This window comes from Hirundo rustica, chromosome 2 (genome assembly GCF_015227805.2).
Source record: "Hirundo rustica isolate bHirRus1 chromosome 2, bHirRus1.pri.v3, whole genome shotgun sequence".
Classification (NCBI taxonomy): domain Eukaryota; kingdom Metazoa; phylum Chordata; class Aves; order Passeriformes; family Hirundinidae; genus Hirundo; species Hirundo rustica.
Window position 1 is genome coordinate 22,077,430 of NC_053451.1, and position 18,114 is coordinate 22,095,543.

The 18,114-nt window shown below is 42.2% G+C and overlaps 1 long non-coding RNA gene across 1 annotated transcript in view; it reads left to right on the forward strand.

Moving 5' to 3' along the window:
• The window catches only part of LOC120749610 (uncharacterized), a 251,744-nt gene that overhangs the window by 198,841 nt on the left and 34,789 nt on the right, over window positions 1-18,114 (forward strand). The window contains exon 5 of the long non-coding RNA XR_005699694.2: window positions 10,866-11,007. This is a non-coding gene — a long non-coding RNA (uncharacterized LOC120749610). The remainder of the gene's footprint in view (window positions 1-10,865; window positions 11,008-18,114) is intronic.

Consider the following 18,114-nt stretch of genomic DNA (forward strand, 5'->3'; position numbering starts at 1 on the left):
AATCCAGTCTGCAAGCCTAGAGAGTATCTAGGAAGTCTCAGGTGTCTGTCCGCTCCGAGCCCCCAGGAGCAGCCAGCAGGTGTATCCTCACCTGCCTGGAACCTGCCAGCAGCCCATTCTCCTGCTGAGGCTGCAGTACTCAGCCACTAGCCCTGGGGCAAGACCAAAGTGCTGCTGGCAGGGGAGGCATGGAGCTAGGACATGGATGTGCCAGGACACTTGGCCCAGCAGAGCCTTTCTTAGCTTTGCTAACACAGTGAGGAAAGCTCAGCTGCCCTTGATGCAAGGGCAAGTTGACTGCTGGGTTATTACTGATCCTTCCTGTAGGATCCCCTTCCACTTCCATCTGGTTCTGGTTAGAAATATATCAGCCTCTGAATACAAGGCTGATGAAACCTGTTGCTTTCTGCTTCCTGGCAATATGCAGTGTTTGGTGATGTAATCAATAGGAGGGACTGTCCAGAATAGCAGGGGTGCAAAAAAAAAATAGTCTGTCCTCTATGTGTGTGTGTTTTCCCTGTGATCCCCTCCTGTTCCACAATATAGTCAAGGCAGGGTTTCCCTACTTGTGCAGAAGTCACTGTAGATGGTCAGGCACCATGTCAAATACTCCACATCTACCAGGCACCCAGATCCTGACACCTGTGCAGTCTGCAAAACTAGAAATCTAATCCACTGGGCAACAACAATAGATGTTGTTGCTCAGCTAGAAAACTAGACTCACTATCAAGAAAGAAATGAAAAATTATTGAAATTAAAAGCATTGATCTTAAAAGCCCATTGGATACTATTCCTCAGGCTATTTGGAACCCCAGTCTCCATCAAGAAAGCATCTACACAAGTTGTAATCAGGGCCAAGTGGTCACACTGGTGGCTTCTTTCCACACCTCCCAGGCTGCAGCACAGTAATAACATCATCTCTCTTATCATTTCATATTGTCTGCAACCTTAGAAACACCAGTAGAAAACAAAATGGTGTTAAATGGCTCTACCAGTGAGACAAAGCTGAATTGTGGCCTAAAGGGGGTATGAGTACAGATTTAAATAGTCATTTTGGTGTGTGCTTAGCTCTAGTTACAGCCATCCACACTATTTCCATGCTGGTGCTTATCTGGGCCCGTTTTCTGGCATTTCTGGTGTTTTTCTGGCTCACCTTGCTGCACTTGAGAGCTGGCAGCACAGAGAGCACAGGGGTGACCTGAAAAAAAAGAGGGAGGGTGCAGTTATCCAAACCCAGAGAGAAAGACACAGAAACAACACTTGGCAGGAATACAGAGTAAAGCGATAGAAGGCATAATGAGATCAGCAGACCTACGGTGTAGGGCCAAAGCTCTTGGAACCCAGGATTTGTGATGTTCTACCAGTTAAGAGAAGGGGGGACTTTTCTCCTTATTTCTTTTTTCCTGAAGAGATGGCATATTATGACAAGACTCCCTTGGCAGTGGGTTTGCATGAATAATGTGGCTGTACTGTACCCAAGTAAATCATTTTTTGTTCTCAAACATTTCCAAATGGTGTTTGTGCAATTCTGAAGTCTTAAAATCCTACCTGCCTTGCAAAAATTTTGCTGCAGTAATCAAAAGGAAGTGATGCATCTAGTAGGACAGGAAACTCTCTCCAGGACTGCAAGAATGTGGAGCTTCCAGGGCTGCCCAGAAGAAACTTCACCCACTGTGTATCTGAAGCTACCTCTTGGTTGACAGCAGCTGTTGGATACCGTGTGACACCATGACAGACCAAATTGCTTCAGGAAACTGAAAACTGTCAAGCAGATGCTGCTAGGACATTCATGGTGGGAGGAAGTACTAGGAATTTTTATTTAGGTACACCATTTTCAATAGTGACACTCTATAAACGGCATTCTTAAAGAGCTCCTCTGTCATTGCTTTTACAGAGCATCAGAAAGCATCTTCAAGGTGTAGGGCTGCAAGATAGCATGTGAGAGCATTGGATCAGCACCTGAGCAGGGTTCTCTTTAAGGTCTCCTGTCCAAATACTGACAGGTGGAACTCAAAAAGAATGAACAAGCAGGAGCACAGAAAAGTGGAATAAATAAGTAAAGTATTATTTTGAGTCAGCGAGAGAATAACTAAAAGAAACATGCTGAGCTATTTATTTCTAAAAACTTAGTCAGAGGAACCAGTTACCAGGCAGCAAACACCTCATAAGCTGAGTATCTCTAGAAAGGGAAATGCTATGTGAAAGGGTTTGTAACTAATTAAACTGGAATTTTTTTTTTTTTTTCCCCCAATTTGATGTTCTATCATTGCTAACAGGAAAAACAGAGAGGATGCTGTGGTAACTTAAAGCTTCTGGTGTGACTAAGGTACTTAAAGTGGCCCATATGGATTCCAGACCGCCCACTTACCCACCCCAGCCCTTAGACAAGTCAAAACAAAGCATTACATTTTTGAAGAGTTGCAGCAATGGCAAAAAATATAGGCCTCTAAAAAGCTTGTTATTAGACACTGCCAAGACAGTTTTTTGATGATCATTTCTGTTAATTTGGCAATACAAATACAATACTGGTATTTTTTATTATGATACGTGATGTGAGGTGGAGGCTCCTTGGCAGGTATTCATCTTTAGAGCTCGTCTCTCAGGCGTAGGAGATGAAGGGGGCAGGACATGGTGGCATCTTACCATACTTGCAAGTTCTCCCAAACTAATCTCCATGAGACCTATTCTCCTCTCTACAATGTGGTAAAATGGGACTAGACCCCTAGAAATTACTGGCACAGAGCCAGCATGAGGTCATCACTGAAATGTGAGGTCATCACTGACAAATGAGGTCATGGGCAGCTGCTCCTTATAGAGCAGCAAGAGACATCCTGCCTCCAGACAGCTGATTTTCTACAGAAGAACAAAAAAGTCTGTGGTGTGTGGCCAGGACTACTGCTCCTGCGCATTCCAGATGGTCCAGTATGAAATTTCCTAACCTTAATGATCTAAGAGCCTAATTAACATTTACATGTAAATTGGAGTCCTAAGCAGTTTGTGCTATGCCTGCAATTAGTTCTACAGCTGTTAGGTTTCTAGTTTTGAAAGCAGTGCCTTTATTATATCCCCAAAGATGGCGTTTTCCCCAAATATGGCTTGTTGGCTGAAGCTAAAGTGCCCAGTGGAGGGTCAGTCAGTGCTGTCCTCAGAGCCTGATACAGTACCCTGTGAAACATCTTTGCAGAGCATTTCTGGAGGCTGTTGTGACACTCAAGAAACTCTTATATCAATTTCTCATGGCTCTATTTTCAGCAGGTGTTCTTTCATTATAGCAGGCAGCACCTGTGATTTTCTGACTCTGAAGGCCTTGAGGTCTTAGTGCACCGCTGTACTCAACGCTTCTTTTGGAACACATCATACTTTTACTTCTGCTCTTATGGAGATTCCTCTTTCATTAGCTAGAAACTTTTGAATAGGATGAGTTTTATGACACACTCTACATCATGTTGACTTTGGGGTTTTTTGGGTCTGGGTCTGACAAAACTAGATAAAGAGATTGAGCATTTCAAGAAGAAGCTGATAAGAGTGATTAGTTTCACACAGGAAAAAAAAAAAAATAGAAATATTAGTTTTATACCAGGAATCAAGAAAAGGGTTTTTTAAATTATTTCTAGATCCTTTCTGTAATCATCTGAGGCGATACACAGAGGTGTTTTCCTCTCTTTGGAATTGCTCAGCACACACTATCCTTGGTGTCCTTGCAGTCATCTCGTAGCAATTAAGTAGGGAAGGTTCATAAGGTAAGCCCCAGCTGAAAAGTGAAGGAGCATGGCATAAAATGCTGCTGTGGGGTGAGGTGGCTGTGGTTCATGCATCATCCCCAAGGTCCTGAAGAGCTGGCAGGAGCAGATGCGTCTGAGCTCATCCCAAGTCATTGACTGCCCACCTGCTTTCAGTATTTGTCCCAGCCAAGCTCCTCCTTGAGGCTGTGGAAAGGGTTCCCCAGTAGATGGAGGCAGGAGAAGTGGCATTTGCAGAGCCAGGGTTAAAGGATCAGGCCTTGTGGGAGCGGTTTTGAGCTATAGGGACTGGAGTCACTGTTCCAAAATAATGGATAGCAGTGCAAATTAGGGTAATTCTCTCCCTGCTGAGGGGATATTTTAGCATCTTCCACAAGCAGTCTGATCTTTGAAGCCTGATGCAATGTGTTCCAGTTTCTCATGACAGAGAAGACACAAGAGGGTCAGAGAGGGGCAGAGTTTTGGATCTTTTTTGCTAAGAACTGTTATTAAGAGTGGAGCCTTTTATTTCTGCCATTTAACTTGCACATGAGGCACCCAGAGATGGATACTAAGACATGGATTATGACCCAGAAACGTCAGAGCGAGCAGAGTGAACTCCTCAGTGAAAGAAGAGAGGGAGAGAATAGCTGGAGCAAGTACAGCTCAAGATCAGCTGTGTGGAAGAGAAGCAAAAGGGCTGCAGGCTTTGAAGGCCAGCAGCTCCTGGGTGTAACTTCTGCCTGCTTTTCTGAAGTGGGGCTGCAGGAAAGGATCCTGCATATTGTGACAATATTTCATGACGGCAAGTTTTGGGAAGCTCTCCAAATCTGTGACAAGCCAAATCGCAAGAACTCTGATGGATGAATCTCCAAGTGTTGGAAATTATGTGCTTTGTCTACACAGAGAAATTGCAGAGGCTTTAAATATCCTGGAGTTAAAGCTCTGTGATCTCTACTGTGAATGAAGATTATATTTGTATAAAGGTGTATGATGCCAATACAACCATTTCAGTATGTGGAGGGGGAGAAGAAAGAGAACACACTTCCAACTGAAATAGTTATGCCTGTAGAAGAAAAAAATGGCTTAGGACTACTTAAGCAGGATATGTTTATCATACCAACTAGCTCCAAAAGACTGTTTTGTAGTCATTAGGAGATGAAATTCATATCCTAGACTAAGACTAGATCTGAGACTATAATAAACTTGTTATGTCCTTTCTGCTGGCTTCTGCCATATCTGTTAGCTCTAAGGGGCTGGAGAAAACTGGCCTGAAGGAGGGATCATTTTTTTTTTTCTAGTTCCTCAGCAGACATAGCTGTGGAATTCTTTATCGGCAACAATATATATCATAGATTTGGTAATTCACATGGGAGTGGATTTCAGGTTAAAAGTTACTTAGATAAACAGCATTTTTGTTCAAGTCCCCTGGCTTCCTAAGGAAACATGAATGATTGTGGATTCTCTCAGACCTTTTGAGAAACAAACTTTTATGGGGCTAGATGGGCTGACTATATAGATGTGTATACTACTTGTCTGTACATACATATCTGGACTTCGGCTTGAGCTCCACTCCAGTGGAGTATAAATTGATAGTGGAGTAGGAGTACCAGTGTATTCCTAGATTAGCCTGAATTGATTTCATTTGCTTAATTCCAAATAGAATCCAGAAAACACTTTTCTAGGCAATAGTGAAAGCAAGGGACCTCCTCATTGGCACCTGCGCCCTCATCTAGGTGTGCAGGGGAGGATATCTTCTCCAAATAGCTGTCACAGAGAAGGCTGCCCTGACAAAACAATAGCGTCCCAAAATAGTGTCTGCCAAGGACCTAGCAGAGGAGGGGAAAAGGATCAGGTGAGTAAATGGGCTAGAGTCCTCCAAATAGATAATTCAGCTGATGTTCTGAAAGGGAAACTTTGACTTCCTGACTGCCAGTTTCCGTGTCTGGTGAACGAAGAATTTCAGTGTTGCTTCACCATGTTGTCTCCTCACCTTTCACAAGACCCACAATTACATGACCTCACTAAATAGTTACTAAACTTTGTCTCTGTTAAACCTATAATACTTTAGCAAAGTTGTAACCAGTTTACAGTAATGCTTCTAAATTTATCCAAATCTCTTTTCTAGCCCATGTAATTTAAACAATGTTATGTATTTGTCTGAGTGTGGATAACTATACATTATTCTAGTTTTATACAGAATAACCAAGACCTGTGTAGTTCAGTAATCTACGTGCAGGAAAAGGAATATAGCTTAACTCTCCCACACCAAATTGCTACGTTTGATGGTAACAACCTTGCCTCAGTTTCTTCCTCATAATGAGACCAGATCTGCTCCTGTCCAGGGCTTGCATATTTCTGAATGACAGGCAAAAGGTAAAGGTTGAGAGCAGCTTTCTTGCTTGCACTAGGAAAATTGAAGTCCACAATGTAAGCAGCTTATCATCTGAAATATTTATGCATTCATGCCTGTAAAAGCACCTGTCTTCTCTGCAAAACTACAGTGAAGCAAAATGTACTTCCTGCTGCTTAGAATGGCTGTCAAGGGCATCTTAATCGATTATTGGGAATTTCAAATTATTTTCCTCTTTAGTACTTTACTGCATCTTTTGTCTTTGGAGAGCAGGTCAGCCTTCCTGGAGAGTACCCAAAACCTCACTGAAATGCAATGTTTACAAACAAGATCCATTGCAGAAAATTACTTCCAGTGTCAAATATTTTTCATTAAAATTGTCCACCCAGTGAACCCTTCTTTCTCAAGTTTATTTTGATATTTGATGAGTTTAAGGCAATAAAAAAATGCAGAAGTACACAGATCAAAATCCTGCTTTGTTTCTTGGGCTACTCTGTGGCAGAGTGGATATTTGATAACTGGACCCTATGGATGGAAAGGGAAGGAGGCTACAATAATTTAAGCATTAGTCTAGGTTTCAAAGACCTGTATTCAGTTCTTAGCTGTCAGGTGATCTAAGTCTCTCCATTATCCATCTATGAACCACTTTTAACAGCTGTAGCCTTTTTCTGCAAGAAGTCTTATGAAAGTGAATGCATCAGCACTAAGAAAATGTCTGGGTATCGTACAGCTGTGTCAGCCAGTAATGCAAGCAATGTATCGAACGGCGTATCGAAGAAAACCTTTTCCCATTTGCCATATTAAGCTATGCCTCTTAAAAATGGGGAAATAGTGTGATTTTCCTCTTCCATTGTTTCCCAGCATTTTATCTTTTTTTTTTTTTTTTTTTTTTTTTTTTTTTTTTTTTTTTTTTGTAGTATTCTGTAGTCCTTTCAGGTTCCTTTCCAAGCCAGAAGATAACTCAGGTGTGCCTTCTATACTTTGCACACCAGATACACAACATCAGAACATGCTGAAGAGGTGGTGAGAAAGTGTTGTGTGGATCCATGAGGGAACAGGAAATTTTCCCTAATGTCTCTGTCTACCCAGTCTGCTGGAGAAAACCCAGAGCACTGGAGTTGTAGATACGTTTCTCACTTGAGCTATTAGGAACTTGATGAAATTGCAAATACTCTCATCTCCTCTTCCCTGAAGCCTCTCTCTAGCCTTGGCTGAAATTGCAACAAATGCTTTCTTCACTTGGAGGGAAAATAAAAAGAAAAGGCAAAAAGTGGGAAAATAAAATTATCTCTAAAACATAGTTGGAACTGATGCAGTAAATTTAGCTGCTCAGTTGCTGCTTTGCAGTTGTTTGTGGTTTCTGCTATCACCCACTAATGTAGTTGAAAGGCTAACTACTGAAGTCATTGAATGTCTTTTCATTTATTCTTTCTCTGTTTTGTTTCCAGTATATATTTTTATAAGTTGGGCTGTCAATTACAGTGAAGGTGAAATTTCTGTCTTTTTTCTAGAGACTAATTGTATAAGAAAATAAAACCCCAAAATATTTATAGTATCAGTTGCAGCGTATCTGAGTATTCCTAGGGTCTAAAAATACCAGTTTTAATTAGCGACCTCTTCGGGGTGAGGCGAGAGCTCCATTTTTAGTTACAAGATATTGGTGGAGGTGGAACTCCGGGACACTTTCAGGGCATTAAGTAGCACGGATTTTGGTAGCACATTTCCTAGCCCTGCAGAGCAGTGGGGAGGGCTCATGACTGTGCTGTTCAGCCTCACAGCATGCTTGCACTGTAACTACAATGTGACTGAGACATCTTTAAAACCACACTGTTCTGTACTGGAGATCCCAGTGTTGCCTAAGTGATTAAAACACAGAGGAGTAAGAACTGCTAGGCTGCTAGAGCTGTAGGACTGCTAGAACTGCCTACAGCTGTGGGGAAGCAATTATGTACTAAATACCTAAAGGTGGATATATTTGATGGAAAGAACTGGAACTGGGCTTGTAAAGAATAACTATGAGGTAATCAGTGATATAAATTAAGTTTTCCAAACAGTTATGTTAGTGAATTCTCCTTTCAGTTCTGATTTTGTGTTGCCACTGGCCTGTGTGTGTGTATTCCTAAAGCGAAAAGCAAAGCTAAACTACTTTGTCAAATTATTTGCTAAAATTATAGTCTGTCATCTTCTGCTGTCTGACTAGCCTTGTTGGACAGGGTTAATATTGCTTTGAAAACTGAATTTAAGGTTATCTGACTCACAAAACCTGAGGCTTAAATATGTTATTAGGGAAGTGTCGGGGCAAGGGGGAGCTTTTATCTTTCACAATGATATAAAATAGTAATTGAACAGCAGTTATGTCATGTTAGATCTGTTGTTCTGAAATAGTAATGATAGAAGACCATTTCCTTGCTTGTATCTAGAACATGCAGATGTTACTGCAGGGTAGCTTGGGAAGAAGCTACCATTTGCTACCAGGAGTATCAGCCTGTGTGCTTGCTCTGACAATAAGTTTCAGTCATTTTGCTCCCTTTTCACTAAACCCAAGTCCCTTCAAGCTTTCATTTACTGCTGCATAAGAACAGTCAATGAGAAAATAGATAATATTAGCTTGGCCCTGCATTTGTGCAATAATAGCTCTGCACTCAAGAGCAATGTCTGGTTCTGAGAGCAAAGGGGATCAGACTGAGATTCAGAGACAGTGGAATTTTCAACAGGGTCTAAAGGAGAGGGGTCAGTACCCACTAGTCTGTGGAGCTCCCCTACACACTTGTGAAAGTATGGTGTGCTGTGCTTATCTCTGCATTCCAAGTTACTAGCTCCAAATATTTTAGGAACAGTCAAGTTATTGCTCCATGCTATGATTAGAATGATACACTGTTCACGTGCTATCATTGGGGACGTCTGGGTCATTTGGGGACACAAATAACTATCAGTAGTAGGTTAGGATAGACGAAGGGCTTGAGCAAACTCTGCTGAAGCCAGTGTGAGTTTTTCCCATGATTCTGATTTGTAGCTAGATAGAGACATATTTTGGCATGAAATGTATGCATACTTCTTAGTCAGTCTCCCTGTAGGAAAGCAGGGAAATAAAATGTTGAAGGAGGGCCTAAGAGAAACTTGTTCAGCTGTGATCAGTGGTGCACTTAAGACTGCTCTCAGGCATACAAGCTGGTCTGTTCCAACTCCACCAGCTCCATTCGCAGTGTGTTTACCTGTTACATCAAGGGACGTGGAATATTTGGTGGTTTGTCCTTTTAGACGCTTTTTCTCCTCCAGCTGTTGTCAAATACAACAAAGTGTTGCACAGCTGCTGAATTTATGCTGCTGTATAACTGCATTTATAAGGAGAAAAAGGCCAGTCTGAAACGAGCCCTGTTTCTCAATGGCAGGAGCAGTGGCAGCAGGTGCTTGCTAAGAATACTTCTGGGAGAGGGAGGAAGAGCAAGTATGCCTGTACGTATCACTTTGCACACTGACACTCTTCCCAAGGCAACTGAGGAAATAAGCCAGCTAAGGTTGAAAATGGCAGCTATTGGAGAATCCTTTTGTCTAATTCTATGAAGATTTAACCAGACGTGTGTTTGTCACAAGATTCATTCTAAGAAACAACTGCTTAAAGAAATCCTCTTATTTTTCTGCTGTCAGTCAGTTTGCTGCCCCAGTGGTAAACATTGACCTCCACCCTGTGTCTGTGTTTTCAGCCAGTGGGAATTCACACCAAATAATCAGCACATCTTTATTACTGGGAAGTTGCACTATCTGTGTGCAGATGTTCCTGCTGCTATCTTGAAATTCTGGCTGTGTAGTGCCAGAAACATTTATAGATCTGGGATTTTCTTCCTGGGTCTGCTGCTAAAACCTGATCATTTGACTGTAGTTAGTGGAGACCTCCCAAAGATACACCAGCAGGACTGGTACAAATACTACTCTAAAAAGAGATAGTTACTCAGGTGACCAGAAGGAGCTGCTCGGGTGCATTTATTATAGGTTAGAAAGCATCCTCGAAGGTAAAATCTAAGTAGTCACAGAGTAGGTGCAGCAGTGATAATGATTTGTAAAAATGTCTTCAAGCTCTGGCCATAACTAGACTCTGTGTTGTGGTGTCTGTCCTTGAATTCATACCTAAATGTTGTAATGATATGGTTTTATGTGGATAACTCTCCACCAGGGACCAGAGGAAGATGTTCATTTACGTTGTGCAGACATCTGATTAAATTGCTGACATTAAAATTAGTTTTGGCCACAGTACTTTGGGCTGATTTTTAGTTCTGTAAAGAGCACGGTAGATGCCACTTGTATATGTTAGATGAGCTGGGAAGAGGGATGGGTATGAGATAGTAATGAATCCAGGTAATTAGCTTGTTTAGGCTAGATAAATCTGGAAAGAGTGAGAAGATTCACAGGGATGTAGCCAAGTCTGGGGATGAGCAGCAGGCTGTGCAAGTATGTGGGTATATAGTGAATATTGGGGAGCTAGAGGCATGTAGGATCTATTAATAACTGCAGCCACAGAGCCAAGGCACTTACCAGCACTGACTGTCTAATGGTGCTTCATTAGCACCATGCTTTTGAAATAAGTTCTATCTATTATGGATTACAGAACAAATTTATATCATTTCTCATATTTTGCCCAGATATGCTCTCACAGAAAAAATACCATGTACTGGATGATCTTGAGTGAACTAATCCGACGCAAAAGTTTTTAAAAGATAAAAAGCTTTATACTCCGTTGCTATTCTTCTGAACTGTTCACATTATTAACTTCATCTCCTTACAATACCTCTTTTCAACAGGAAGCTATCAAGTGGATTCCAAGAGTGTGGTTATCCTGACCCAGCTCATTCAGATTCATTTGTCTCATGATAAAAAGTATAGACAGAAAACACCAGGTGTACAGAAGAAGATAAATAGTTCAGATGTCTATGTGGAATGACTGTAAGTAGATCTCTTCTCTCCAGTAATGTAATTTTATCTTGCTGTATCTAATTGCAGGTGGTTGCTGAATCTAATGATGAGATTGCTCTGTTTTCTGTCTTAGCAATGTCTCTAAAGCCTGAAGCAATGAGAGAAAAAAATCAAGATTATTTAAAATTATCTGGAGTGATTGATTCCAGTGTAGCACAGAAGGATATTTTTCTTGGGCTTTCATAGATTTCAGTAGTTTGAAACTATATTGTCTTCTTTTTTGGAAAAGTTCTAAAACCTTCTGTAAGGTGAGAAGGTTCATTAATTGGTTTAGTATTCAATCACCAACATGTGAGACAGAGACTGAACTAACCAAGTATCCTCCTAGATACATTACCCCCAAAAGCCATTTCTGACACTTCTAAAATGTAAAATGATCATGTGTTGCTTCTGATTTGGTGATAATTTACTGATTTACCTGGGATTTGCATAAGAATTCCTGTTTGCAAAAGCAGACATAGCTGGTTGTTCCGCACCATCAAAGAACACTGGTGGCCTCACATTCATGGTCAGTGTGCCACCTGGAATACAACTTGGGAGTCTCCTTGCCAGCCATAGACCTCTGATACCTAAGCATAGACCTGCTGCTGGGGCAGCAAACTGACTAACATAGACCTAAGCAAGAGCTGGCTCACAATTCAGCCACAGGTGTCCATTCATACCTATCGACATCTTTTAAATTATTCAGCAGGTTTGATCCCTGCACTAGAGGGCAGTCAGAGTCAGCTGCACCAGCTGGCAGGTGTGTCACGCCAGCCCCAGGAAAGGTGGGGCCAGTCTCAGGACCTGCCTTTTAGTCCTTCAGCCCCTCAGAATTCGTCCTTTACCAGGGCAGGAATGAGCAGCACAGGCACCGCCGCTTCTCTTCATGAACGAGAAACTGAAGAGCAGTGGCTGAAGGCCATGATTTCAGTAGGACAGGGCTTGGACAGCTGGCACTGATTTCAGTAAACATTTAAGAGCTTGCAATTGTCTGGAAGATTAATGTTAACAGGTTTACATAGTCCTTTATACCATCATTGAGGCCATCAAAACATCCCTCTTTCCTGCAAAGCTTTGTGCTATTCACAACTGCATTCACTTGCTTGGAAGGCCCTGCGACATCTTAAATCGTGTTTGAATTGTAAGCAAGAAAACAGGAGTAACCATTCCCTCACCTGCTTTCTCTCCAGGGCAGCTGAACATGCCTGGCTGTGCCCTGTAGCATGGTGGCATGGCAAGGACAAGGGATTTGGTAGACCCTTTTAGAGTGTGGGCTCCCGTGAGACAGAGTTCACCCAATATTTGGAAAGGTAAACCATCATGTGAGTGGGGAAGTGTGTGTGAAGCACAAAGCCAAAGTAAAACTGGAATTTGATGGCAATAGGTCTGGGATGCTGAATTTTTTATTTATTTAGGGAGAAAGGAATTTTTCTCTCTCGTCGCCGGCACTGAATCATTCATGGGATTCTGAATTTGCCTCTCGAGAAGTAGGCGTTTCCTGATGCTTCAGACAAGATACTGAACTTGGTGGGTGCTGGTGTGACCTGGCCTAGCAGATCCTGTGCTATGTTGGAGTGAGAACTCTGGCAACCACCTGCTTGGATATTTCTGCCCTTGTATGCAGCCAGATTTACAGCACCACAAACATGAGGAAATTATATCCAAAAAGGAACGTCACAGAAATACAATGCTGTTAAGTGAATAGCAGCTTTTTGCAAAGAGCAGTTGACTTTGCAGACTGGCCTCAAATGGATTTTGGGTAAGAGCTTGGTTTTTTCCATCAGAAAGCTGAAAAAAGGCAGAGAAATAGAGGATGTATTATTATCTTTAGTTGAGGGCCATGCCACCGAGCCATCTTGGTCAATCCTCCTCCTCCTTTGGCCCTCATGTGCACTGCTCAGGACTGTCTGCAGCCACTAGCTGCCAAGGCTGGCTTTCCACCATCTGCACCAGACAAGCTTTTCTTTTGGCCTGCTGCTGCTGCACAGGGCTCTGTCAGTTCCAATGGCAAACACGGATACAAACATTACCAAAAGCAAAGCCCCGTGTGGAGGGGACAGTGTGCACCTGGACCTGCTCCAAGCCAAGTAAGTCGTCTTTCTTCTTCCACATGCTAAAGCAGGAACCAGGAAATAGCTTCAGGGGATTTTTTTTTTTTCCCCCCTAATTCCTGCTTATTCTATTTATGAAGGACTGGCAATTTATAAACATCCTCAAAGCACAAGGTACACTCTGAGCTTTTGCTTTCTCAGGTTTCGTGTCTGTTTACATTACAATAAATCTAAATAAATAAAGGGCAATAGTAGCATCTCTTTGCTTTGTTTTCTGCCTGGCATTTCCAGTCTGGTCTGGAACAGCTGAATCCAGGAAGGGATTCCCACTGTTGTCAAGGGCTCTAAATGAATATTCCAGTGCCAGTTCTACATTTCTTTTATTTTGAGTGTCCTAAACTGCCAGCAGTTTCACTGGGTGCTGACACTTTTTTGCCAATGGCAGTGTCCGATCCCCCAGCAGCAATCTATCTCCTGTGTTGAGGTTATAGGAGATTTATGTTCCATTTCCCTGTGCTGTGTGTGATCCTTGTCTGCAGCATAAAGACCTAGGGAGTGCAAAGCCCTACCATTCTGATCTCATAGTTTGTATGACACCTTTGTACTCTTCATTTCTGTATGGGGTGGCATGCGATGCAGGGCAGCGAGGAGGAGGAGAGCTAGGGCTTGGGAAGGGCTTGTTCTGATTACTGAGACTTAGTAGCTCTTAGGGCATGACCAAAATAATTTTAAAATAAACCCAAACCCAAATCCTTCTTTAAAACATCAATGACCTTTCCTTTTTCTTCTTCCCCTTTTCCTTTCATCCTTTTTTTTTTTTTCCTTCACTTGTCTCCTTCTCCTTTTTATGTCTCCTCTCCTATGAGCACCAAAATTTCTTTTAACCTTCTCTCTCAAATTTTCAGACATCTCTGGCCTCAAACAGGAGCTGATGTGCCAAAACCCCATGAGAGAAGTCTATTCTTACTGTATTTCTGGCCTATTTTTGTTGTGAGGAGAGATGGGTGCCCTCTGAAGCTCAGAATGGTATTCTAGGTTTTCCCCTGACCACTGTGGCACTTGTCCATCACTTGCCCAGAGCACATACTCTGTGTAAAGTACCTGTCTGCTAACAAGAAAAAAAGAAGCCACTGCATGGGTGAACTGCTGTCAGTTTGGAGAATGGAAGGGTAGGAAGTGCCACTCTGTTTTCTCTCTTGTAGGGAAAACAGTGGGACAGCATATCATAAAATGACCACTTGAAAGGCAGGAAAGGACAAAAGGACTGAATTCAGTCAGGTTTCAGGTCAGCTGGGTGCTGGATTTCCTCTTGTCTGAGGTATGTTAGCTTTTTCAAGCATTGCTCTTCATGGCAGCGATATTAGACAAGGTTTATGAGTAAGAAACTGGAAGACAGAGACACAAAGAGGTCAATTGCTTCACAACTCAAAGGTGGGGCTGTTCCCAAGGAGAAAATGCTGGCCCATAAAACTGGACCTAGACCACTTTTGGATGAGGCAGCAGGGTACACAGCAGCTTAATTCCATCAGCCCAGTGCTTGCTCTGGAGCTGACAAAGAGTCCTTGGGTAGTTGTGCCTTTTTCTGTAGCTTTGTTGGCCAGTTTGAAACGAGCCTGTTTTGTGTCAGTGCAGGCTGAAGCTGAAGATGAGATCTGGGTTGTGAAAGAAATGGCAGGCCAGAAACTCAGCAACACTCCCTGGCACTCCATGTCTCCTCTTTTTCCTGTATCATCCAGTACTGCCTCCCCTTTCTCTGTCACCTTGCACCAAAAGTAACATCATATCAGATTGGTTCCAGGCATATCATTGTGGAGGCACAGATATACCGGACTCTGTCACTGAAGTTTATATAACATGAGAAGTGTCTCTAAAAAAAATTAGACAGTTCTACAGCTCTCTAAAACCCTTTATTGACCTGCATTAAGCCTTCCACGTAACCCTTCATAAAAGCTCTGCAAGTCAAATCCTGCCTTCTCAATGCTTTTTCCCATAGGATTTGGTGGGCCTCAGAGAGTGTGGTTAATTTAGAAGGCAAATACCATAGAGAGGATGCCCAAGGACAGAAGTCCATTGTATTGCCTCCATGGTGCAGAATATATCCAGGCAAGGGCAGAAGGAATGGTGGAGCAACAAGCCCTGTTGTGTCTCAATGAACTAAGAACCAATTCCATGACAGCAGTTCTGCTGATTTAGTAGTAACTTTACATAACAGTTCACAGACTAGCACTACAATTCCAAACAAAGTCCTAAAACCTTTAATAATAATTCCTGGGTTTAAAGGAACATGTATTTCACCTTTTTTCACCTTTTTTGCTTTCTTTTTCCTTTGGAAAAATGCTTAACTGAAACCATATGTGTAACTTGTTCACAGTAGTACATATAATGAGAAAACTTTCCAGAAATATTTCTCTTCTTGTGTTAGAAGTGGATTCAGGCCTGTAAATAGATGCATTCTTTACAGCATTAGCAGTTTGTTTAGGTTTTAATCAACCACATGATGCTATATCCCAATATCATTTAACCTGTAATCCTCTTTTGTCTGGAAGTCCAAATGTTAGCATTGCTAGTAAGAACTCACTGAGGTGGCACTCTGGGGGGTTTTGTCCCCTGAATGCTGCCAAGTAGTTAAGTTATTCAGAGATTTGAAAGTCTGCAGTCTAAGTACTCTCCCTAGTTATAAAATTACTATTCTGGGAACTAACCATCCAGTTAGTACAATTACTTATTTCCAGTAACAGCAGGTCCAACCTGGTTCAAAGGTAAAATACCTGGTGGTGTGTAATGGCACACTCTATATATAGTCTATTGGGAAGTTCCTCTCTGAGAACAGCTATGATCACCTTGAAGCAAGCACATTAAAAATCCTTGAAGATTTGTACTGTACACTGTGTTGCTAGAAATGGTGCTTTTCTCAAATTCTCATATTTTACTTAAGCAAAAAATTAATATGTTTTTTTCTTCACAAATAGACTGCGGCAACGTGTAGGGCAAAGCCAGCGGACACTGAACTCTAAAATGCCTGACTTAGCAGAGCTGAGGGGGAATCCAGGAAGAATATGTGCTGTGCATGGTAATCTGGAAGTGTGCACATAAGCAAATGTTCTGGTACCACGGACATTTTAGGTCTGAAATATATGTGCAGCCTTTAGATCAAAGGGTTCCTAAGTGTTTTATTATGCCAATCTATCTAATAATATTGAGCAAACTCCAAAGTACCAGTATCTGGTAAACATTCACTTACCCACCTCTGATATGGAGCAATTGCAGGAATCAATCATAGTTACTCTCTAACAGCACGCAACAAACCAATTTGAGTTTTGTGGCAGGAAGATTGGGAGCTCTTACTCACGCTCGAAATGACAGGAGAAAACGTTGCAGCTGGTACCCTTGCCATAGTTTTATGTGCACGTACCTCAGTCTTTCCAGAGGAGCAGAGGAGACACTGTGAGGTTAGGGGCAAGGTCTGAGTCCTGCTTGGGTCTGGGGATTGCCCTGGGGGCTCTCATGGAGTGGAAGGTGAGGAGGGTGCACAAGAACTGGCCCAGCACAAGGAGACCAGTAGCAACTGAGATCTCTTTGAGGGTACACAGAGCAGATGAAAGGTGAACTGGGGGAGAGAACTGGGGACACAGACCTTCACAGTTAAGTGGGTAGTTTGGGGAAGGGCTGAAGGAGCGTGAGTGTTTGCTAGGCCTCTTCACCCGTGTTGTCTGGTGTTGCACAGGGATCTGTGCAGGAAACGGTGAGGACTTCAGCGCCTCTGCCAGGCTTCTGTGAGTTCCAGCTTCTCTGAAATATCTGGCACTGAGCATGTACAGAGTGCCAGTTGTTGTCAGGCTGGGAAATGGTGTTGGTGGTACCAAGTGGAGCTGGCCCAGAAATGGCATTTTAACCTCTGTTGGCCAAATTAACACAGGAGGTGGTGCAGCGAGTGGCTGTAGGCTTGTCACAGAGGGCCACTGAGGAGCACCAGGAAGGACAGCAGCTCAGTAAAGGACAGGGCAGCTTGATCTTAAGACAGAGAAATAGCATGAAACTAGAGGAGGAAAAGAAGGAAACGCTCATTCCATACTCCTTGAAATCTCACTGGCTCCTCATTCATAAGGCTTAATGGTACTGCCACATTTTTCTGGTGTTTGAATTTGGAAGGGTTCAAGTGTTGTTCAAATGTTGAATACTGCAAATCAGCTAAAATCACCTTTTTCTTCTGCCAGTGGGACAGAGAACATGACGATTTTTCCTCTTGCGGGGAGGGAAGGGAGTAAAGCTGTTGGAGCCAGGGTATAATATAATTTTTCTAGGTATGGCTGGGGTTTGGTTGGTTGTCTTTCCTCCATGCGAAGCTTTTCCAGCACTGAATTATTTTAGTTAGAACATGTTACTATTTTCATCTCTCATCAGTCCAAACTGTTGACCTAGTACGTCTTCTGAGATAAAATGCATTATTTGATATGAGAAAATTGGTGTCAGTTTAAAAAAATAAATTGCATGCTCACCAGACAAAGCCCTTAAGGACTGGGTCTCAGGCTCTGTATTTGCAAATGAGTGCTGACTCAGGTAATTGAGTTTTTGGCAAGATAGTCAGCACCCCACAATGTCACATTGAGGCCCAAAATACATTAAAGCATCTGTTTGCAGAGATCATGCGTGTGCCCACCCATTTGTTTACAGAACTATCTTAAATAAAAGGTCAAAACATCACTGCAGTTTAGCTACAGGATTCTGAAAATAAAGAACAAGCAGCATGATTTTCTTCTCAAATTCAGTGTATTATGTATTAATTTAAAACTTTCCACTCCTGTGGAGAGCAAAAAGTGAACCTAGCTAGAGGCAAGTGGTGAAGATAAAGAGTTTGAATTGTTCTGACCCTGCAAAGAGAAAATCCCAAGCACACAAATCAACTCTTCTAAAAGTAAAATAAATCAGGTCCTTAACATTTTCACAGCCATATCTGAGTCATGGGATTTTAATAACACCACCAAGAATGTTATTGACAATTATTTAATTATTCAAGGAAGAATATCCCCAGCCTAGGCTTTCTACC